The sequence below is a fragment of the Canis lupus genome, chromosome 1 (genome assembly GCF_003254725.2).
Source record: "Canis lupus dingo isolate Sandy chromosome 1, ASM325472v2, whole genome shotgun sequence".
Classification (NCBI taxonomy): Eukaryota; Metazoa; Chordata; class Mammalia; order Carnivora; family Canidae; genus Canis; species Canis lupus.
The window spans coordinates 37401739-37427617 of NC_064243.1; the positions used below are offsets into that span (position 1 = coordinate 37401739).

Below are 25879 nucleotides of genomic sequence, written 5' to 3' on the forward strand. Positions count from 1 at the left end.
GAAATTCTCTCTCCATGTTCTTGGCCTTCACCTAGTAGTAGTACGCTGCTGTTACTTTATTAATTTAGTGCCTGGTAGTAGGCACTGGGGGGACATTCTCTGTTGTTCTGGTTCAGCCTTGCTCTTAGGCAGTACTTTGTCCCTACATCTCAAGGTTGGGGCTTGCTCAATAATTCTTCTCTTCGCTCTAATGATCTGGACTCAGTGAATACTTCTGCCCTTCCTCCAGGCTTAGAGAATACTATTTGTTTTCTTATTCCAAATACTTAGTGTTGTTGCCTGTGCCTTGAGTGTGATGATGTGTTCTTCATCCCTCCAGAGACTTACGATTTTGTTCCATAGAAAAGATAAGGAAAGGATACAACTAGGGTTTTGTGCCCTTCCTAGGTCCTGTACTACAATAGTGAGTTTCTTAAGATTCAAGTGCTGCCTCCAGTCATGGTAGTATCCAATGAGGTTTGTGAAGAGTCTGACAGTCAATGCAGTTTACTAGTATTTTTGCTTCTTGAGAGTCATATGCTGTCACACTAGCTCACATTTTACCTTTGGCAAGCTGGTAAATTTTAGTAGAATTACCCCCACTAACTTGTGTAACTTTGGGTATCTGGCATCTGCCTTAGGTAATCAAGAGCTAGTGTGCTGTTTCTCCTTGGAAACATTTGTTTTTTTTCTTAGATTTAAGGCTATATGCTTGCTTTTTGACCCTCTTATCTTACAGATTCAAGAAACATTGTGATTTTGCAGATTTTTCTCTTTTTTTAATGTAAGAGGGAAAGTGACACTGTTTTCAGCTTTCTGTATTCCAAGTAGAAGCTGGAATTCCTGATGCTTACTTTTGAGAAATATAACTCTATAAAGTTGGAATCACCAGTGTATCTCACAGGAAGTTACTAATATTCAGGGAATAAAGTCCAGCTCATATAAAACTCTTTAGGTCATATTTTATTATGCTTCAGTTTATACTGAGAAACAATATATTTTCATTTTTTTTCCAAATGTAAAGTGTAATGATTTAAATATCCATTTTAATACCACACTCCCTGCTATCAGAGAGGCTGATATGTCAAATAAAGGGAGATCTGCCCCTCTTTCTGGCACATAGGAATCAATGACACAGACATTTCTTTGTGAATAGAAGAATGGGGGTTGATTGGTGTCATGGTGAGCAAGCAAATGAGACTGGGCAGTGGCATTCTCTATATCCTTTCAGGCATGTGAAGCCATGCTCTATGATAGGGTTATATACGATTGGATGTCCAGGGTTGATGCATTTACATTGTTTCACAAAAGAACAAGCTCAGACCATGTAGTATAGATTTATGTAGCCAGTTACACAGAGCACTAAACATATATTCAAAAAACATTTGGAACATATTGTTTCTAATCTGACACTTTTACCTCCAGGTATGGATTGTTGCAATGACCGCCGGTTATAAATCACAGCTACTAACTAATGGACACTATGAGCCTGTGGCTTTATTGACACCCACTATTTTCTGTGAGTGTTTCATGTTGTTTTTTTGCTGAAGCTTGCTGTGACAAGTTAGAGCCCATCTGTCTACTCAGTAACAAGCAAAATGACAAACATAACATACAAAACATTGTTCACATATCCAAGATTGTTTTCTACCATTTGCTTTTACTAATATGCTAACATTTAGAACTGATAAATAAATGAAAGATGGGGAGGACTTTGAAATTGGGATCATCTTTATGAGAACTGTATGATGCAATATTTTTAAGTGGTCATTTGTTCGCATTCAGATTTGTTGTGCATTTTATATTTAAGTCATTACCTCTCCTAAAGGATCCAATGCTGTGAAGTAAATTAACTTTCATATTTTATGTCAGTGGAGATGCAAAGGAGGTGCCTCTCTGTCTTTGGAGCTATTTTTTTACAGGAAGGTGTGGACATGTGGCATGACTGGTATTTTGTTTCCTGATCTAAAAAGATTTTTTTTAATGATGAAAATATGCACCCTTTACTATACATTTTTTTCTACTATAGCTACTGCTCTATGACTGCCCATTGCTTTTTTTAAATAGTGTTACAGCTTTGCTTGGGAGATGCTCTGTATTTTTTGTTTAAGGTAAAATCAAATGAAAAGATTTAGGAATTTGATGAAATGACTTAGAGGGAATATGTATTTAACACATTTTGTGCTCCTTCTCCAGCATACATCCTTGTCTCCCCCAACTTTTCACAAAATACCTTGTATGTGTTGAAGATTAAGCATAAAAAATGTGTTCAATTGGATTCATGAAACCAGGTCAGCTGACTGTGGGATACTCTCCTAATGATGGCATTTGACTATGATGAGATTCTCCCTCAACCTTCTTACCTTTCTAAAAACTGCCTAACTTTGACTTTAAGGCATGCATGAGCTAAAATATTGTGCAGTTCTTACACAAAAGACTTATAAATACCCACCATTATTGCTGTTATTAATATTCTTTTGTTTTAAAGAGAAAAGTACCAACTCCTCTCAGTTCAGAGCAAATAACACAACTGTAAAAGCTGTTGCCAAGCAACCTACATTCACAGCTCAGATGGACTAAATTGTTTATATTCATATGTGGATAAAATTGACCCACTCCTTCTTTGAAAAAGATATATATGAAGTCTTTGAGGTATTTCTACTAAGATTTTTAGGGTGCAGGTCATGGCATTATTTTTCTGTAAGAGGCTCTAAAGCTGACACATCAGGTGTATATATCTCTTTCATTATTCATGCCAATTTACAGTATGGGTATCTGGTTTGGAGTCTGTTTCCCCATTAGATTGTGAGTTTCTGGAGGACAAGGACTGTGTTCTCCTCACACATAAAGGGATCCTATACATAGCTAGCATTCCATAAGTGTATGATAAGAGATGTGTTAAAAATGATCTTATACAAGTGTCTGTATAAGACACTATTTCACACTTTCTGTGAAAATTTTTTGCTAGAACATAGGAAGAAGAAACTTTTAGATTAAAGAATCCAGTAATATTAAATTATGATAAGCCAATACTAAAGCAATAAGTTAAAAAATAATATAATTACAGTATTTTAGAGTTAGAAGAGTTTTTATGTGATACTTATTCCAGTGGTCTCAAACTTAGTTCTTATTTGAAGTACACAGGAGCTTATAAACTTAATTGGTCCAGGATGAAGTTTTGAATTGGAGGATTTTTCTAAAGTTCCCCAGATGATTCAACTGTAGGATTGAGAACCAACCACTAATATAGTCCAACAGTCTCATTTTATGGTGAAGAAAATAGCCCCAGAAGAGTGAGAAGTGTCAGGTTGTAAAAAGAACACAAGCTCTGGAATCACCTGCAAACTATCTGCCAAAGTGTGATTTTAGCCATCAGTTCATCATTTTAAAATTGAGATAATAATATCTATTTGTGGGACTTTTGGGGAGATTGAATGGGATGACACGTATAGCACAGCTAGAGCCATGTTTGGTAGGAGCCAGGCAAAAATTGACCTTCTCTTGACAATTTTATGGGCTGCAAACATAACATGGATAAAACCTTGATCTACTGAATGCCAATGCCTTCAATATCATGGAAAGCAATGCAGGATACCTTTAGCTCTGATGGTTTTACTGGAAAGGAGCAAGCATTAATATATCTGTCAAGATCCCTGTAGGAAACACATGAAACATTCAGAAGGGTAAATAAAAAGAATTTAATGAAGAAACTTATTTTCAAAGGTGTGACAAAATTAAGGGAACCACTAAAGTACCATGAAACAAGATAGGGCCTGCCAGTTCATGAGGTCAGAGTGGCTATTGGAACCTGGTATGATCTGTGGCTGTAAGAAATAGGCCACCAAGAAGAAGCTGCACCCCATTTAAAGGAACCAAACTGCAGCCTGGCAGGAAGAGAGCCAGGATCGCTGTCTCCGGCTGCTGTCTGATTTTCTGCTGGCCATCACATTGGCTAAGACATAGGACAAAGAGGCCTAATTGATGCAATTCATAAAGGTCAGTCTCCCAGTGCTGAGAGCAGTGCAGGGGGAAAAAAAGGAGACGGCTCTGAAAGGGCAGCAGCACTAGGCTGGGTACTTTATGTGCATGATGTCTTTAAAGCTTGTGTTGCTTTGGGGCTAATCCAATTGAATATAAATTGTCTGAAATTACTGACATTCTCTGTGGCACAGCTTTCAATGCCAGGAATTCACATATATCCCTACTAACTTTGTCCTGAAATAAACTTTCTCCAGCAGTAAAACCTGAACTTCACAGCTGAATATGTGTCCACTATAGAGGAGGCACAGCTTCTACTCTGGCAAATGGCTGACTTTGCTGGAGTAGATTCAGCAGGGGAATCAGCATGCAAAGTCTGCTAGCCAGGGACACGGAATAACCAAAATCCACTCCTGCCTCCAGCAGCTGCTTGCTTTTCCCGAGCCGTCTGTTCACCTCTTTGTTTTGTAATTTATCCATGAAGAAATGAGAAGCACACCTGCTTCTCATTACAAGATTGAGATGTTTTGAGGGAAAAGAGGGTCATTCTTATGGAAGAAAAGTGCTATCTACTTAAATACAAAGTTGAAGCAGGAGCCATTCTATTGGCACTGATTTTAGTCAACAGACAGGACACATAGAAGATACCTGACATTTTACTTCTTTTGATAAACTTATTTTTGAGACTCATCTGGAGAATTAGAGGAAAATAAGTAGCCTCTGCCTTTGAGGAGTTCATGGTCTTGTGGGAAGAATCAGAAATGAAACCTTTCTTAAAAGGGAATAATAATAGATTCGATAAAGGTTTTGGTACCTTTTAAAATTCTTGTATATATTAATCTAGTAATAGCTATCTATCTATATAATTATATTTATTTATCCACTTAAATTTTGTATATAAGCTGTGATCTACATAAACTCTTTTAGCACTACAAATGTATCAAATCCTGACCAGGAGTACCTCTTGGCTCCTCTCCTACCTGACAGTGCCTTCCCTGGAAATCTAAGAGCCCTAACAGGGCCCTCTTTTGGGTTGCAAATGGCCAGTTCTTCATTGTATCCTCACGCAGTGGAGAGTGAGGGACCCCTCTGGTGTATCTCTTTTATAAGGGCACTAATACCATTCATGGAGCCTCTACCCTCATTACCTAATTTCCTTCCAAAGACCCTTGTATTTGTGGGGAGGTAGGGTTCTGACATAAGAATTTAGAGGGTGGAACACAAACATTCAATCCAAAACAGAAGTTGTATATGTAACTGAGGTGGCACAGTTACACCACTGATAGACACACCATAAATGATAGGTGACATAATCACCTCTCACTAGGATCTCTTTATCTCAGACAGGATGGTGTGTCACTGTACCCCTGAGAGGGTCCTCTCTATAACTCAACCATACTGACACCTTGATCTCAGATTTTCAGTCTCTAGAACTGTGAGAAACACATCTCTGTTGTTTATAAGCCACCTAGTCTATGGTATTCTGTTATGACAGACTGAGATAAGACAGGCTCACATCTTCACAACACAGAATGTTGTATTACATGGCTAGGAAGCAGTAGAGTCCTGTTAGGTACTTAGCTCTGCCTCCCTATGACCTCCATGGCAGTATGCTACCTTGTTTTATTATATCAGATTGGTGAAGGAGGATCAGAAGTCAGAGTTCCTTGAGAACAAGAAATGAGTATACGAAAAATCTGGTTGACATTAGAAGTAATTTTTATGTGCATCATTTATAGAATATTTTCCAAAATGACCATATCCTGCCTCCAAAGATTCTCAAGCATTTAAGTATATTTTTACTCTGCAAGTATTTTTCTTTGCAAGTATTTTTTTTTATTCAAGTATTCATAAAGTCAGTTGCATAAAATTCCTATGCTCTGTCCAGACCCTCCTGAATCTGGTGATTATTTTTCTCTCTTCATTGCCTGAGAAATAGTAGGAATGATAAAGAGAATGTACAGTAGTCAGCTTCTGTCTTGTAGCACTTTGTTATAATGGTTCTGTGTCTGACATCTTCATGATATTGTCCCTTTCCCAGCTCCACTCTTTCAGAAAGAATATTATAGCCCATTAAGTATGAGAGATCTTGAAATGGTGCAATCTGAAGTATAGGAATTACTTAATGCAGAGAAAAGAAATTCTGTGGGACCACACTAGCATCCTTCACCTATAGAGAACACATATGATATGCTCATCATGCTCAGTCCTGGGAAGGTCACTTGGCTTTTAGATAGAGAACCATAAGTAATCCAGTGGCAGTGGCAACAAGCCTTCCAGTAATCTAGATCTTGATTAATGTAGACGGCTTTGTTAAAAGGCATATTGAGGGATCCCTGGGTGGCTCAGCAGTTTGGCGCCGCCTTCAGCCCAGGACCTGATCCTGGAGTCCTGGGATTGAGTCCCACGTCGGGCTCCCTGCATGGAGGGAGTCCTTCTGCCTGTGTCTCTGCCTCTCTCTCTCTCTCTCTCTCTCTCTCTCTCTGTGTGTGTGTGTGTCTCATGAATAAATAAATAAAATCTTAAAAAAATTTTTAAAGGCATATTGAATGTCAGAAATGGATTTATATTAGTGAAATTGTCTTAATTAACACTTTCAGTTAGTAAATGGGCCTCCATTGGTGAAATAAAATGTATTCAAGATATGGATTTGCTAAAACATTTTAGAGATACTCTAAATTGGAGATAAGAATCTAGTTATGCCTGTGGTCTGTAGCCTCAAGAAAATTTCCAAACTTGATTCTTAAATGCTTCTCTGTCCAGCCATTGGTTTAGCATAATGTCTGCTTTCCTAATGGAAACCGTAGTGTAAACAGAATCCTATTTCTGAAGTGTTCCTGTGTCTGCCTTTAGTAGTTCTTTCAGGCCTGGTATAATTACAGCATCTAAAATAAGGCAGAAAACTGGAGAATTTTTTGACTTAAATAATGTAATGCATGAACTATATTGTGCCTTCTACCTAATAAACATCTATTCAATAAATATCTATGTGTTTAGCAGAAGTAGCTAACTTTTAAGTACCTCAAATCTTTGAAGGCCACTGTTACAAGTCAAAGAACCCAAGAGGTCTTACATCAGTTGATGACAGTTAACCTTCCTTATATTTTATTTTTTAAAGATTTTATTTATTTATTCATGAGAGGCACAGAGATAGAGGTAGAGACACAGGCAGAGGGAGAAGCAGGTTCCATGTAGGGAGCCTGAGATGGAACTCGATCCCAGGTCTCCAGGATCACGCCCTGGGCTGAAGGTGGCGCTAAGCCGCTGAGCCAACCAGGCTGCCCCCTTCCTTATATTTTAATTACCTTATTGGCTATGCAGGTTTTGGGGATTCAGACCAGTACTGATAGTTTAAAATATATATATTAAATATATTTTATATTTTATAATGTATATATACACATATACATATATATATAATGTTTTATATATATATATTCTAAATTCTAACCAACCGGTTTAGTAGTAGGACTTTCAGATCAAGCTCCTTTCTAGGTTGGAGATAGCTTATATTAGCAAATTTTTATTTCCTACAATCCTTATTAGTTCTAGTTAGTGAGGTCTCTTATATTTATTCATTTTGGGAAATAGGAACAGAACCAGAAATATAGCCATTAGCCATGAATTCATTAATTGTTCTTTTGTGCTATAGCCATACCTTTGGGTAGGTATCACCTATCACTGATAATTTAGAGCAGCTGATAATTGCAAATTTGATGGTTTTTCCGGCTTTGTCACTTCTATCCCCAACGTGATTTGTTTGTTTTTTTCCTAATTGATAGCTGCTGTTTTTATTATGAATTATTAACAGTAAGTTTTGTCATTTGGTAAAATGATAAATTATTCTTTTGTTCTTAAGGCTAATTGCAGTTCTTTGTGTGTCATTCATACTTTAACATTTCCTAATAGATATGAGTAAACAAATCATTGCAAACATAAATATAATTGTGTGGGAAGATAATTTTTAAAAAAGGTCACAAATTGACTTGTGTTTAGGGGCAGGAATGGTAATATAAATGTGCAAAAGGCAGGTATAAGACAGTAAGGAAAAGAGGAACTGTGGCTCAAGAAACATTTTTAATGCTTTTCTTTCTGAGCTATTCAAATAAAACTGACCTCTAGGTGCAGTGGATTGTACCAAGCAAAGCTTTGGAAATGAAATTGATGATTTCTAAAATTCAAGGTTTTTATAAATAAATATTTTGAAGAAATTGATATTATCTATACTTTAAAAATATTTGTCTTAGTTACTGTTTATTTATATTATTACCAAAAATGATATAAAGATAGAACTATGAGGTTTCTAAAGTCCAGGGAATATGATCAGATTTTATATAGACCAAAGACAACTATATAGCAAGATCATAGAGAGTGGTTAAATATTCAAAACCTCCATCTTTCTGTCACAAATGTATAGTGAATGCATTCATTTTCCCAGAATACCTACATTTTATAGTCTTGAGATTAGTGTACATATGACAATTAATTAGAAATAAAATGTAAGTGAAAAACCTATAAGGAACAAAATGCTTTTCTAATAGCTATAGCCAAATGTATAAATCTTACAAGATAGAACCTTTTACTTCAACTGTCTGATATTTATGGTCTTAGTCCCTTCAAAAGATATGGCTTGCAAATATTTATCTTAGCAATATAACAAGATATAGTGCCGTCTCATTGAATTGTGTTTTCAGAGCTCAACTTTTCTCCCAAAGTTCCTGCTGTTAGAAACATTTAGCTTCTGATGTTAAATTTTAATTTTAAACAAGGCTGAATTATGTTTATAATTTTTAAATTCTACAGATATTAGGGCCCAAAACAACTAAAACAAATGAATAGGGCAGTCTCTTTGTGCTTGGAATCTTATTCCCTAACATTCCAGGAGAAAATTCTTAGTTATTAGGAAATATACTCTATCATTGGTGTATGGACCAATTTGCCTTCAACGGCTCCTTGACATACGGTTTGAACCTACTGCTCAGGTGACTGTGCCAAAGTAGTTTGCTCTAGCTGAGAGCAATAGCTTTGGTGACAGATTCTTTGGCTTGGAAAGGCAGTAGAATTCCTAGATCAGTCTTCTGCAAGGGGGCAAAGCTCAACAGGGAACTCACCATCCAGGTGAAAGAGATGACTCAGTGACATAGCTTAGGATGGTGGATCTGATAATCTTTGGGAGTCAGTGTGTGGATATATTCAGCAAAGAGGAGATCAAAGGAGTAATTAGGCTGAGAAACCAAGGGTTAAATATCGTTTATTAATGGCTATATCTATAATACATTTCACAGATAGGTCTGTTTACCATGTTTTGTCACAGTTTGTGTTTTACATCTCTTCTTTCTTGATCGATGCAACATCAAAAATGCCAGAATCATATTTTTTTCATTTTGTATACTCGAAACATAATAGAATAGGTATTTCATATATGTTGTCCTTTGATGAAACTGAACATATATATAAAGACTCTTTTGGTTACAAGTTATAGAAACCTATTTGAACTAACATGGGGAAAAAAGATGAATTTTTAATCTGGGAAAGATCACATCAGGTATCAGAAAAGTAGCTAGTAGCAGACCTATAAATGTCAATAGGACACTTTCCCATCACTATCCCTCTGCAAAACACTTCCCTCTCCCTCTGTGGACCAGCTTCCTCTTCTCCTTCAGCTCACAAGGTGGAATACATGACTGTAAATAAGCACCCACATTTACATGATAGAAGGTCAGTCTTTCGGGTAAGAAGAAATACCTTTCTCAGCCCCAGTTCTAAATTCTCCAAGAAGAGAGGTTCTTTGTTATGGTCTTGGATCAAATGTCCATTTATATCTGGCAAGGGCCTTGGGCCATCTCGCTGACTGCTGCCCAAAGATACAGTTGCATGGAAGTGGGGAAGCAGGTTTTGGGAAAGGGTAAGTGAAACAATTCTAAAAGTAGGGACCCATTACTTTAGAAGAATCAATGTTAAAGCAGGTTAAGAAATACATATATACATATGTGTATATATTATATATAATTTATTTACTGTATACATTATATAATACCATGTAGTGTATACAATAATCAATTATAACATGTTATATTATAGAAAATATATAACATATAATATGTTTCTTATATATGTGTAATGAAATCAACATACCTTTTAGAGACTCATCCTACTCTTAGTAAAGCTGTACAAAGAGGAAAAGAACAATATGAGAGGTTTCTCTAAGAATCTTTTGTTGGATCCTAGGCCTTAAGAATTGGGAAGGAAGGGATCCCTGGGTGGCGCAGCGGTTTGGCGCCTGCCTTTGGCCCAGGGCGTGATCCTGGAGACCCGGGATCGAATCCCACATCGGGCTCCCGGTGCATGGAGCCTGCTTCTCCCTCTGCCTGTGTCTCTGCCTCTCTCTCTTTCTCTCTGTGTGACTATCATAAATAAATAAAAATTAAAAAAAAAAAAAAAAAGAATTGGGAAGGAAGCTGATCCTCTGTTCTGGTGAAGCACTAGTTATCCAGACAAGAGCTATTGCATAATAAAAGCTTTCTTCTTTGTTCCCACTCTCTCTCTCTCCCTTTTTCACCCTGCTTCTTATACTGTAACCCACAGCAGTGTGGCTGCTTCCATTTCTAAAAGGCCCTATTGGTGAAAGAACATAGGCCTCAGCAATGAAAAGAGTTGCAAAGATATAAGAAAAGCTATATAAATTACTGCTAACGTAGGTAAATTGGATTGGCGGTAAATATAATGGAGATGGCATATAAAAGATTCAAAATATTTATTTAAATTGTTTTTGATATTGAAGTATTTGCTATACTACACAGGTATTTTGATATCCCCAGAGTTTTCTACATATTTTCAACATATTTAACATTATGTTTGGGCTCTTATATTGTTCTAGGCACTGTTCTAAACATTTTACTTACTATTCTGTTTCATTGACATACTAACTTTTCAGGTAGGTAATTAGCCTCTTTTAGCAGAGAAGGAAACTGAGTCACAGAGGGATTAAATAACTTGACCAATATCACACAGTGTGTGGTGCAGCCAGGACTGGACCCACTTGGTTCCAGAGCTCACCTTAGTGTGCAGTCCATATAAATTTCACCTACCTTTTCTTTGCAGGTACAGGGGCATGACAAGTTGTGTAGCTGATAAAGTTAAGAAACATGTTACTGGAAATATTTTAGTAAGTGAGAACTATGACGTTGTTATATAAAGGTTAGGAAAGGCATACCATAATTTCCTGTGCTTTTTTTGACTCTAAGGTGACAGATGGGACTATTTTAGGAAGACAAATGTCTTAAGGAACTTCGGGGTTTCTAACATTTTGCTTTTCAGTTCAGATGCAGTCATTTGATTAATGAAGTGCTAGTGTGAGTTTCCTTAATTTTCAGGCTTAAAAACAAGATCACTAGAAGAATATATGATAAGTTTAAGTAGCAACTATAGTAGTCATCTATCTCTTTCCAAATAGGAGCATTTAAATGATTAGAGCATTGCCTATATTAAAACTGTGAAAATATGTTGTGGAAACTTTGATCTTTTACCTTCTCACAATAGGGCATCTTAAATATCAACTCCATGCCACCATCCCTTCTTTCTCCCAGTCTACTTTTAATTGGCTGATGTCACTAAATCACCAGTAAAATAACTTCCAACTTAGTTTCCCAGTCAGTACTCTTTGCATAGTGCTTTTCTAACCTCAAAATCCTTTTATGTTTGTCCTTGCATTAATTTTATGTTCAGATGTGACTGACAGTTTCACAGATGGACAGCCCTAAAGAAAGTAGATCATACACTATTCTCCTTTGAATTATTTGCGACCTAACATTCAAATATTAGAAATGAAGGACAGACTTGCTGTATATATCTGGCAGGTCTTAGTTGGAAACTACCTTAGGCCAAAAGCAACAGATGCTCTGTTTTCACAGTTGTTCATAAGAATCACATGAAAGTAAAGACACCTTGCCTGTCTAATCTGGTCTCAGCACTTGATTGGGCCATTTGGATGAGGGCAGAATTTGTGCAGAGTGAGCTTAAATCAACTCAGATCATATCTCTTATCCTACTTTGATCCCTTTCATGGCTTCCCATCTCATTCAAAACTCATGCCCAAATCCTACATGACCTGGTCTCCTCTGACTGTGTCTTTTAGCCCTGATTCCAGTCACTCTTTCTTAATTTCTCCCAGGACATTCCTACCTGGACACCTTTGCATTTATAGTTCCCTCCATCTGAAATGCTCTTTCTCAGATATTCCAAAGACTCACACCTTCTCCCTTCCTCAAATGCATCTCAGTAAACCTTTCCCTATCTTCATAGAAATGTTGCCCCCTATACCTGATACTTCTTTCTTTTTTATTCCTAAGAAGTTATATCTGTCTTACTTTTGATATGTTTTACTTACTTTCCTCATTATTGTTTTGTCTTAAGAATTTAGATACTTTTGTCTGTTTTACTCAATAGGTATATCCTCAGAGTCTAGAATAGTGCCTCGGTAAAATAATAGTTGAATAAATGAACAAGAACAGACTGTATATACAAAAAACAGAGATAATAAAGGAGAGTGTGATTAAGTCTTTAGTGGTATTAGAAAATATTTGGGAAGACAGCCTGGAGGAGGTAACATCAAAACTGGGTATTTAAGAATTAATAGGATTTTTCCAAGAGGGCAATTTGAAAGGACATTCCACACAGTTAAAGCAGCATCTGTAATGGCACAGATATAAAACCACATAAAATGTGTTTGGAAAACTCTAAGCTTTAAAATATTGATGAATATTAATATGTATTAAAATAAGGAAATTATAATTTATTCTTTAAATAATGGAAAGTCCACGAGGAGTTTCAAGCATGAATGATAGAGAATCATGTTCTGCTCTGGCAGCAATGAAAAACATGGATTTGAGGAAAGTGAATCTTGGCTTAGGAATACAAGTTAAAAGCCTTAGCAGTAATGCAAACTGAAGAAGATGAGAGACTGTACTACAGGGTGTGTGTGGAGGGGTGGTAACAGAAAGAATTTACAGGAATAAATGATTGAGAGTGTGTGTGTGTGTGTGTGTGTGTGTGTGTGCTTTTGAGGAGGAGATTTAGAGGAATGGATGAGCTGAATTTATAATTGTTGATGAAAAATAGTATTGTTCAGCTGAATTATCCAGTCTCTTATTTGTTGACACTGATGCATTTCTTAGGATAATTTCTGAGCTGTTCACCTTCATTTGATAGATCTTGAGAGTTCCAGAACTCTGGTTTATTGCTAATGGGATGCAACTCATAGGATAATAGACCTTTCTTTCTTAAAATCAATGGAAATATCAGCAAACCAGTCTAAGCTATATTTTCTCTCAACATGTATAATCTTAAAACTTTCTGTGAGATCTCGAGACTGCTGAACTTTATCTTGAAGTTAATGGAAAACTATTGATTTTGATTCACTCAAATAACTATTCTCTGAAAAATCTTCTGTATAAAATTATTCTGCATATGAAATATATCACTGTCTGCTAGTGCCAGCTCAGTGTGCATTATTTAATAGAAAGAGGATAAACTTTAAGCCACAGTGACCTAGTCTGAATATCATACCTGCAAATGACCTTTGGCAAAATTACCAGATCACCATGAGTCTGACTTGTCTCATTATTTAAATAAAATAATACCTACATCACGGGATAGTTTTGAGATTTAAATGAACCAACACATAAATGTAGGGTCCTTCAATTAGAATGACAAAAATTGACTCAAGTTAATGAGCAAAAATAATTTATCAGAAAGAAGTCAGGACTTAAAATATTGACAAGAAGCTAGAGAATGGGCAGCAATGGGCAAAAACTAAGGGAGCAGGAATCAGAGAAATGGTCTCCTAACCTAAACAGGGTGGTCTAGAAGCCATCACTAGAAAGGGTATGTGGCAACTATTTACAATTTTCATCCTTGTGTCTCCTGCTCAAGATTAAGTCTCAGGAAGGAGTTTCATGTTGGCTGATTTGACTTCTCCAGCTTCCATACCAGGAAGTGGATCTAGGAATTTCTATCTCAAGGCCTCAAAAGGAAACTGGATGCTGGGAAAAATAGAATGAATTCTTGCTAGCCCAAAACATTAAACTGGTGATTTTGGAGCTTTTTGACCATAATTCACAGGAAAAAATACATTTTATATCATGATCTGGGGTTCACAGGTGGATATGTATATGTGTATTTGTATATAACTGAGACAAAAGTCTCTCTAAACTTTTTCTTAGTATATGCATTGTACTCTGTTCACTTTATTTTATTCTATTACACTTTTTAAAAGCCTGGTTCATGGGATGCCATGTTGATTTCATGACTTATGAATCACATACACAGCTGAAAGCATTTTATTATACTCTCTATAATATCAGCAAATTGTAGGCAATTTGTAAACATCAAGAAGTTCTCTCGTACCACCTTTCCCCCTTCATTCTGCCTCCCACTTTCCCATCAAATAAAACTGCAGACAGTAACTGAATAACCAAGACACCTAAAATTTCTTTAATTTTATTTACCTAAGGATGTAATGTTAATCATATTTTCCTAACAATGGAGTTGTATTAAAAAATTAGGAAGATTAAGAGAAACAGAATATGAAGAAAAACAGTATTGAAGAAGTAGTAAAATGAAGAGAATAAGGTGTGATTTAAGTCTCAGTAAAACTAGGATTTCCTTTTTAAAATAGCATAGAAAATTTTCTGTTCCACACATACAGCATTTGTTGCTGCTCTCTGGTATAAGACTTGAAAGATTAAGCACACCTTTTCTCAGTTTTCCCTGCATTGAAAGAGCTATTTGACCTTTTTTGGTATATAAAAATATATATATATTTTGGTATATAAAATATATTTTGATCTAAAATTTTGGGTTTGTTGTGTTGGGGTTCAGTGGCTTGAATTAGTAAAATAAGGGACTGTTTATTTAATTCGTGTGCGTGTGTGTGTGTGTGTGTGGGCAGTCAGCCACCAAGGCATAGGTTTGGTCAAAAGGACTTGAATCTGTTTATATGTTTCAAACAAGAAAATCATAGGTTTAAAGTGTTATGAATTGCTTTTTGGTTACTATATATTATTTAGATGATTTAAACCATATCAAAAAAGCTTCCACTCTGCATCCACACTAGCATGCCTCAGCTGGTTGTCTTCTCAGCAATCTTTTATTTATTGTTTATTGATTTCCTATCCCATTTCCAAGGAGAACTTGGCAATTCCCTCTAGATTCAAGCCTTCAGCACTCAATCTATACTTGTCAAACCTTGAGTGATTTCTCTGATTTATATTTGAGATGTACCTAGTTGAAACTCCTCTATTTCTCTGTCTTCAAAGAACTCTGTGTCTCTCCACCAGGAGAAGCCTCTGATTTTAAGGTATGTTATTTCTCAATCTCATTTCCTCTTGCCTCTTCTGGAACCTAAACCCTATGTTTGTTCTCTCTCATTTGCATCTTCAAATTGTCCTTTTCCACCAGAAGTGTTTCCTCTTTTTTAAAAACTATTTTATTTATTTATTCATGAGAGACACACAGAAAGAGAGGCAGAGACACAGGCAGAGGGAGAAGCAGGCTCCATGCAGGAAGCCAGATGTGGGACTCAATCTGGTGACTCCGGGATCACGCCCTGAGCCAAAGGCAGACTCTCAACTGCTAAGCCACCCAGGCGTCTGTTTTCTCTTTTTATAAAGCTTCTCAGATACCCCGACAAACTACCCAAAACATCTTTCCTCAACTTTCCAATTCTCATAAGCTATAACTCTCCTTTCTTTCAAATGCTGCATTTCTTGAAATGTTTTCTTATTGCTTCTACTTCTTCATTTTATTCTTTGCTGTGTCTCCAATCAAGCTTTCATCCCACCAGTCTACTGAAACTGTTCTGAGTCTTCATACAAGGTTCTCCAGGAGGTGTTTTTTTCAGTTGGTTTCCCTTGCAAAGCCCTATTCTGGTTCCTTGACTGCTTCCCAGTTCCTTTTCCTCAAGCTGTACCCTGAGGAGTAAGCATTTTCCAGAGCCCTCTCTTGACATCTAGTGGGATAGCAGCTGGGGAGAGGACTGTGGAACCACATGGCCTTCGCTGGGGCCTGCCCCAATGAGCTGTGCCATCTTATCCAATTTACTTTATCTTTTTCAACCTGTAATATGGAAATAATAAGAGCACCTATATCTTAGGGTCTGTTGAATATTAGATGAGACAACGTCAATAAAGTGCTTAGGGAGTTTTTGCAAGTAGTAAATGTCAACTATCATTTTCTCCTATGTAATTTATTTATTTATTTATTTATTTATTTATTTATTTATTTATAGAGGCAGAGAGAGAAGCATGCTCCATGCAGGAAGCCCGACATGGGACTCGATTCCGGGTCCCCAGGATCACACCCTGGACTGCAGGCGGCACTAAACCACTGTGCCATGAGGGCTGCCCCTATTTTATTCTTGATTTATCTACCTGTGGGTTTGTTCCACCGGATTGACTTCAGAGGGGTCACTGGAGCCAAATACCCTACAAGTAGACCTCACTACATGCAAGGCAGGAGTAAAATAGATGAGAGAAGATGTCATACTTCCCATGTTTGGTATTGTGGCCCAAAATCATGCTCTGTATTGAAAGTAGATATAGTTGCTGAATGAACAAATTAACAATAATTCATCACATCTAGAATAATGAAGGCTTCTTGCCCAGGCTGTACCCTGAGAACTGATCAACATTTTTCTATCCAAGCTCTTACCAACTGTCTACCCAGCAAAGCTGTGCTGATCTCAATACCTGGGCATGCTCATGATTAAAAGTTAGTGCTTCTAGAAAACTCTTGCCCTCCCATATATTTTCTTTGCTCACTCCTATTTAACTTATCCATCAGAACCTAGTTTAGATAATTTCTTTCCATATAACTCAAATATAGGATGGGTATATAATCTTAGATAACTGCATTTCCCCAATCGCCATGCTTATCACACTGTTTTAAAATTGTTAGTTAACATAGAAATAGTTGTCTGTTACTCCATTTACTGTTACTTCCATTTTAGCAGGGACCTGTATGCCTTGTTCACTGTTGTATCTTCAAAATCTAAACATTCTACTTGGCAACAGCCAGGGTAGAGCCACTGAGTGAAAGCCATTAATTGAAATATTTAAATGGGATCTCTGGCTTAACCTGGCTAGTCATCTTCATCTGAATTCTTCTGTAGAACTAGTGGAATCCCAGTACCTGACTAAGTCAGCTGCACTGGAAATCTGGCTTAAGTGAAGGAATCAGGAAGGATTTATTGGCAGGTGACACATTGTGGGATCATGGAAGAAATAAAGGACCATATCCAAACATGAAGCTAGAATAAAAGGCCAAGGGACAGTTGGATTAAGACATATATCTGGAGGGCATGGGCAGGAATAGGGACAATGCAGTGAGGACAAAAACTAGAGACACAGTGACATTAAAAATGAGTAGGAAAGGAAGGTGAGCTGAAGAGCCTGAAGGCCTTGCAACATAGGCAAAGAGTTGTTTTATAGAGCATAAAGAGAAAGAACTATTTAAGCATGCTGTTCCAGTTTGGATAGATGTCACTATTCTCAGTTTCCCACAAAATGACCTTTAACATGGAGAAAAAAAGAACGTAATAATTTTCCAACTAAATTTGGCTGTAAAACTATTGTTGGTCTTGGGTAAATTTAACATTTTAGACTGAGATGAGAACTAGTTGGTAACTAATAGATACTTTCTCACAATAGACTAAGCTCCAGTACTCTAAAGGAAAGTGGGGAGACATTTTATTTGCATTCTCTGCTTCCTGGCAAAGAGGTCCTGGCCCAAGACCAACTAGAACATTGGACAGGTATCTTCTGGTAAATGTCTTTTGAAGTAGTCATAGAACTTCTCCTCCATATCCATGTGACAATTTACCATGTCTTAGGAAATATCAGAGCAGATATGTTGATAGTGACACATGGCATCCAATAAGTATATTTCCAGCAAGTAAATGTTGTTCCCTTCCAGACCCTTTTTATACTGTCCTATGTTATTTTCTTAATGTGCAATAGTACATTAAGAAAATATACTATTTGAAATTATCTTATTCATGTAGATGATTATTGTCTGCTTCCAGTACTAAGCTCTGTGAAAGGAGGGACATAGTCTAGCTTATTCACCCCTGTATTCTCTAGTATCTAGGACATTACCTAGCATTGAGTATGACTCTGTAAATATTTGTTGAATGATAAATTAAGGAAAATGGATGGAGTTTGGAATACTTCTGTCTTCAGTATATGTAGTGGAGTGTACTCTATCTCTTCAAACAATCAGAGAACCAGAGAAAGTCGATAAAAGCTTTCCCTAACTCAACAGAACCATGTTTGAGAATCTGTGCATGCTGGTTCACATTCTACCTGGATGTTTGATAAGACATTCTTAGCAATCCGTGGGACCAAGCCATACATCTTGTCCATTAGCAAAACTGTGCCTGGATAGAGCTCTTATTTTTGAAAATAGCATCTAATTAGAAAATAAGTTTAGAAAATTTCTTGACATCCTCAATAGGATAAACAAGACATGGTCTTCATGAAACAAGGATAGACAGCCAAAAGAATAGAACATGAGGCAGAGATACAGTAAGGAGGGAATAAAAAAAATGGAATAGCAAAAGTAGATTAAAATCTGTGCTAAAGAATTAAATTGACACTATGGATAACTAAATGATGATGCAGATGCAGATGCTGAAGCTGTGGATATTTAATCTGTACTGAGCACTGTATGTTTCAGAACATGTGCTAAGCCTTATGCCTGTGCCACTGGCTCTCCATCTTCCTGATCATGACTGAACATTAGGATCAACTGAAGAAAATATTTTATTTTATTTTTTTTTAATTTTTTTTTTAATTTTTATTTATTTATGATAGTCACACAGAGAGAGAGAGAGAGAGGCAGAGACACAGGCAGAGGGAGAAGCAGGCTCCATGCACCAGGAGCCCGACATGGGATTCGATCCCGGGTCTCCAGGATCACGCCCTGGGCCAAAGGCAGGCGCTAAAACGCTGCGCCACCCAGGGATCCCAAGAAAATATTTTAAATATCAATGCTTTATCCCACACCCAGATTCTGATTTAATTGGTCTAGAGTGGGACTTAGGCAGTTTCACATCACTGAACAACAGTAACAATCACTACCAACAGAGAATAGAATGTCTTATGAATTGTGCAATGTCCTAGCCCTAAGCCTAGCCATCTTTGTTATTATTATTATTACTATTAAATTTCAGAAGTGATTTGAATAAAAAGCCAGTAATGAAAACTGTTGGGATATGTGATTTCATTTAATCTCATTTTGAGGAAAAGGCTTAAGATGGTCTCCAAAAATAGAGAGAAAAGCAAATAAATAAAAGTAATGAGAAAGCATACTATCGGTATGGGAAAAAATAGGAAAGATATGCAAACTAAACGTTACATGCATTCTCATGAGAGAGGCCAAGGCCATTAGAACAGAAGTAATTATTTACAGTATAATTGTAAAAGGTCTTCAGTTACAAAGAAAAGACTCATTGAAAGGGCATGCCATACTTCAGATAAAATTAATTTTTAAAAAAAGGCATCTAGACACATCCTTTCAATATTTATAAACTTCAAAATTATAAAATATTCTTATGAATAAGTAAGCAAAGAACAAAAAAGAAAACAAATAAAAAAAGACTGGCCACAAAGGTATAAACTTGGGCTAGCTTCAGGTTTTTATGATAGAAGAAAATTGAAAAATGTTCATAGAATTTTGAAGAAAATCTGTGACCAGCCAAGATGTTGCCCTCAGGTGAAGGCAATAGACAAACATTTTCATTTAAAATCTTAAGAATCTGCTGAAAAGTTATACAGATATATTCTCCATTTCATTAGATTTTAGTCATTAGATTTTTATCTCACAGCATAAACCAAATACATTTTAGACAGATCTCTGTATCTATTTATAACTTTCATTATATATATATTATATTAACAGTATGCTGAAAGATAATATAGATAAATATTTCAAGGTAATGGAATGAATCAAAAAGGAAAGTATTTATAAAATTGGCTCTTCGGGGCAGCCTGGGTGGCTCAGCGGTTTAGTGCTGCCTTGGTCTCAAGGCCTGATCCTGAAGACTGGGATTGAGTCCCGGGGTTGGGCTCCCGCATGGAGCCTGCTTCTCCCTCTGCCTGTGTCTCTGCCTCTCTCTCTGTGTCTCTCATGAATAAATAAATAAAATCTTTAAAAATAAATAAATAAAATTGGCTCTTTAAACTTCTTTTGCCTACAAAAATCATGATAGACCAAATTTTATTTTTTAATATTTTTAAACAAATTTATTTACTAACCAAAAGGATTATAATTAAATCAATACTTTGAAATAGTTGCATGTAAAGTGTTTGTAAGAAAGGTAATTGAACACAGTAATAAAAAAATCAATATGGAGATTTGCTCACTGAAATGAGCTTGTTCATCCTCATAGCTAATTCCTGTCCAAAATGATGATGGAATTTTTACGCTACTTTTTCAAAGACCCAAGTATAGGTGTCATTGTTCATGATGCATTCCACCACTAATTTCCCATCTTCCAATTATCTTGTTACTGTGTTTTCCTTCCCATCCCTTTCCTGATCTTGAACCAACGTGCTGTTTGTGAAGTTGCAGATAGTCTGAGTTTTTCTGCCATCTGCTGTAGTTTCTTTAAATTTCTCTCCTAGATTACATGAAAACTGCATTGTTTTCCAAGTGTTCTCAGTTTTTTATGGTGAGATTTTTGCCATCAGAACAGATTATACAATCTGATTTGGCCATTGCACCCACTTTTCACAGGGCTATTTCCATTCCTACTTCCTTCTTGTATTCGTCAAAGCCTTTGTTCTCCACTACGTACTCTCTTCCTGCCAGCTGCTCAATGGTGGTCACCATAGGGGGGTGTTGTGAGCAGGGTGGATCAAATTTAAAGAAAAACAAACTGGTAATATATTCTCAACGTATATAAAAGACTCTGTGTGAATACATAAATATATACAAAAACGTGTATGGTGTATACACACACTGTAATGTTGTAACAAATATGAGACAGATATGAAAAGATATGGGCAAATGACATAAACAGATAATTACCAAATAGAAATTAATTTCTCTAATAGATATTTTTTGAGTGAATGTATAGGAAAAAATTTATTTACTCTTTTTCCAGATTTAGTGAGATATAACTAGGTGTGTATAGATATATATACACACACACACAATGATATATATATATATATATATATATATATATATATATCATTGTATAGGTTTAAGGTGTACAGCATGTTGATTTGATATACTAATATATTGTGAAATGATTACAACAGTATGGTTAGTTAATACCTCTAATATCTCACATATTTACCATTTCTTTCTTTCAAGTATACAGTACAGTGTAGTTAAGTATAATCACTAAGCTGTACACTAGAGTCCCAAAACATGTTCATCTTATAATTGAAAGTTTGTACCCTTTAACCCACATCTCCCCATTTCCCCACATCCAAGTCCCTGGGAAATACTATTCTAGTTTCTGTTTCTATGAGTTTTGCTTTTTTTTTAGATTCCACATATAAGTGAGATCATACAGTATTTGTCTTTCTCTGTCTGGCTTATTTTAATTAGCATAATGCCCTCAAGGTCCATCGATGCTTTTACAAATATATTTCCTTTACTATGGCTGAATAATATTCCATTGTATATATACATCATATCTTCTGTAATATTCACGGGTGGATATTTAGGTTATTTCTACATTTGGCTGTTGTGAATAATGTTGCAATGAACATGAGAGCACAGATATCTCTTTGCAATACTGATTTCATTTCCTTTGGATATATACATAGAACTAGGATTGCTTAATCATATGGTAGTTCTACCTTTAATTTTTCTGTGGAAACTTCATTCTGTTTTACAGAGTGGCTGTACCAATTTACATTGATTTGATATGATTTCCAAATATTGTTTTCCTATCTCAAATGTTGCCTTTTCATTTGGTGATTATTTCTTTTGCTGTGCAGAAGCCTTTTTAGTTTAACATTGTTCCACTTATTGATTTTTGCTTTTGTTGAATGTACTTTTGGTATCATATCCAAAATACATTGCCAAGACTGAGAGAGAAATGGCTCTTTGACAACAGCATCCTGCATAGCTGGGGAAGCTGGGTACTCAGTCACATGCTTTTACTTTCCCCCTGTGGGAAAAATCATGTGCTGAGAAGATTGCTCTTGGTCCTGTGCTGTGCCACCTTGGAAGAGAACTCATGCAGATAAAGCAACTGTTCCTCTTATCCTCTTCCGAGCGTACAAACCTGCCGCCCACCCCCTGCTTTTTTTCCCGTGTATATATGTATGTGATCAATGTGTTGGAACTTTACTAGAAAACTGGACTTCCACAATGGCTCTCTTATCTGTGGTGATTGTCTAAGAGAGTTTTTTGTTTGTTTGTTTTTTTCTGGGGACTTCTGGACCACAGCTGAGAGAAGCTGCAGCTGGTTCATGGGCCTTTGCAGGTTCCACAGTCAGGGCTGCGGTCTATCAGCCTATCACCTGATGCATAACTAGGCAAGGTTCTTCCTGGGTCCCTTGGCATAGAACGCTGGATTCCACAGACACGTTTTTCCATAAAATGGAAGCCAAATTTTGTTGTGGGGTGGGAGAGGTGACACAAACCTGGTACATTTTTTAAGCCATGTTGCTGATGTTATTCTCTGAAAATATGTATGTGTATGTCTTTTTTTTTTTTTTAATTTTTATTTATTTATGATAGTCACAGAGAGAGAGAGAGGCAGAGACACAGGCAGAGGGAGAAGCAGGCTCCATGCACCGGGAGCCCGACGTGGGATTCGATCCCGGGTCTCCAGGATCACGCCCTGGGCCAAAGGCAGGCGCCAAACCACTGCGCCACCCAGGGATCCCTGTATGTGTATGTCTATATGTATGTATATGTATATAATTTAACTAATAACAAAGGATATTACAGAAACTATCTGATGCATTGTTTTACCTATCAAATTACAAAAGATTTAAACAAATAATCACATGATATTTCTCCATGCTGGCGACTTTGAATAGATAAACATTCTGAGAGACTGCTGAATGTGTGAATGGCTCTAATAGTCTGGAAAGCATACTAGTAATATGTATGAAGAATATTTAAAAGTTTTTTTATTTTTGATTCACTACTTCCCCTCCCTAACTTTATTCTTAGAAAATATTCAAGGAGGGGATCCCTGGGTGGCTCCGCAGTTTAGCGCCTGCCTTTGGCCCTGAGCGCAATCCTAGAGTCCCGGGATCAAGTCCCACATCTGGCTCCCTGCATGGAGCCTGCTTCTCCCTCTGCCTGTGTCTCTGCCTCTCTCTCTCTCTCTCTCTATGTCTATCATGAATGAATAAATAAAAATCCTAAAAAAAAAAAAAAGAAAATATTCAAGGATACTGACCAAAATGTAAGAAAAAGGATGTTTACTTTGGTATTATTTGCAATAGAAAAAAAATGTCAGAAACAGCCAAAATGTCTAGCTACTGGAGAAGTAAGGATTGTTTCTGTTATAGACATAAAAATATTTAAAAATAACTTTTCCTGATATGGGAAACATTTTTATTATATAATCATAAATTATAATCATAAATATAATATAATCATAAATATAATTATAATCATAAATCACTGAATATGAAATTATTAGCATGTTTTGAGTTTTGTGAGAAAAAACATATATGTGAAATAAGATTGGAAAGAATTAACCGAATGTAATACTATTGTCTAGGTAGTGGGATTATAATATCTCCTAATCACCTCTATAGCTTTATATATAACATTATACATACATGATAAAAAAAGTCACAGAATAGTGGGCAAGGATTGTTTAGTAAACAGTGTGCTGATGAATAGCAAGTTAGAAAGACTCCAAATTAGATTCTTACCTTACCTTGCACACAAGCATAAATTTATTTATTGCTTTAACAGTTTTTTTTCTATGTCTATCTGCATGCTGGCACCAGAACCTTTTGCATCTTAATTTCTTTTTATCTCAATGACTAAAATCTCTATGTTATTTTAGGGACAAAATAACAAAATGACTAGGCTAGTTTAATCTATTTTCACAAAAAACAAGTACACAATTACAGAAATATCAAGTCTTTCATTTATACTTGTATCTTTAATTTTCTCATGAGAAAAAAAAAGTAGGCTAATGCATGAGTTCTTAGCCTTTGCTATAATGCCATTACAAATCAATTTGAAAGAATGCGTGCAATTCTTATACTGTAGGGAATATTCAGCAATTACATTACTTCAGAATTCTGTTTTTTTTTAATAGAATGTGTACTCACTAGAGAGTTAAGTAATGTTAAATAAATTAGCATCTTAATGAAAACTGTATATTAATACCGTTCCTGTTCCTAAGTAGTAATTTAATTCCAGTAAATCAAGGAATTTAATTTTTGCTAAATAAATATCATTGTTTTGAAAAGTACAATGCTACAACTAAGCATTTGCTGTACTCCCTGATATTTAGAGATGGCTATTATTAAAAGAAGAAAAAAAAAGAAATGCATTCATATTAAGGGTATATGATTTGGAAATTTTGCTTACTGTCTAACAGGGCAAATTAGATAGGCATATTCAGTACTCTCAAGTGAGTCATTAGATAATCCAGTTTAATTTTGGAATGTGATCATTATATACTGTATCACTCAAGTAATAGAATTTTAACAACATTTCTATCATATATTTAATTTCTGTAGAAGATGCAGCCAAACCACAAAAAATAAGAGTAAGATTCTTACCACACAGTATACTGGTTAGACAATAGTTTTTAAATAGGATTTTTAATACAAAAGAATTTAACTTGTCAATGAAATTAAGACCTCAGTGTGATTTTAAAAAAATACATATTAAAGAGTTAATCTCAAAAGTATCATAAGCATGATAATAATAATAATAAGCATGAAAATCCATCATGAAGTGAGCAAATTTGAAAGTTTGCATGTAATGTTTTATTTTGATTTATAGTTTCCACAGGGCATTAAATTTAGTCAATAAAGGCTGCACAAATCACTTTCTGTCATGGAGTAGAATGTCTGTGTGTGTGTGTTTGTGTGTGTGTATTTTTCATGCTTAACATGGTTGATCAGATGGCTCATATAGTAGTTTCCAAAGTTCCTCAATACTTAATTCTCCTGTTCATGTTTTCCTAATCTTGAGTTCTCAGAAACATCTTTGGTCTTGATTAGTGACTTGAAATTTTAACCACTTGTTCTGGCTTCTTAACTCAAAATGCAGGCAGTACACAGGAATATATGCAAAATCATGTATGAACAATATTGTTAAATGCTTATTATATGCCAAATTCTGTGCCAGTCATTTTGTACCTTCTATTTAATTCTCATGGCAAATCATTTCACAGATGAGCAAGCTGAAACTTAGGTTAAGTCACTTTCCAAGATGCCATAACTATAAAAAATTAGCTAATGATTTGGGATTTGTTCTTACACACATCTGAATCCAATCTATAACAAGAAGAGAATATAGAAATTAAATGTGCAGATCAGTTTTTTCATCTGATAAACTATTCCATGTCTACTAAAAGGCCCTATACCACCTTCTCAAAAATGTGTTAATTGTCTTTTAGTAGGTATCCTTGTTTTATGGTCTGGAATCACTGAGCTGTTTTATGGTCTGGAAATCACTAAGTTGAGGCACACTAGAGTCAAATTTATCAAGATTCACTGGGCTTTCCGTTCTGCCAGTCAATGGCAGCATGTTATAGATGGAACTTGAGGAGTCGGAACCATGAACTAGGAATCTGCTTTTCTTTGTTGGCTGCCAGTAGACTTGTTACCCCAGGCTGCATTTCTTCAGATTCCCTCAGAGACTTTTTCAATTGAAGATGCATTGAACCTAGCTGTGTCAGGAGGTTCTGGAG

The 25879-nt window shown here is 36.0% G+C and overlaps 1 protein-coding gene and 1 pseudogene across 7 annotated transcripts in view; one reads left to right on the plus strand and one right to left on the minus strand.

The window, feature by feature from the left end:
- GRM1 (glutamate metabotropic receptor 1) overlaps positions 1–25879 on the plus strand; it is a 394410-nt gene that overhangs the window by 207699 nt on the left and 160832 nt on the right. The gene's annotated exons all lie outside the window — the stretch shown is intronic.
- Positions 20436–20847, minus strand: LOC112645526 (fatty acid-binding protein 5-like; annotated as a pseudogene).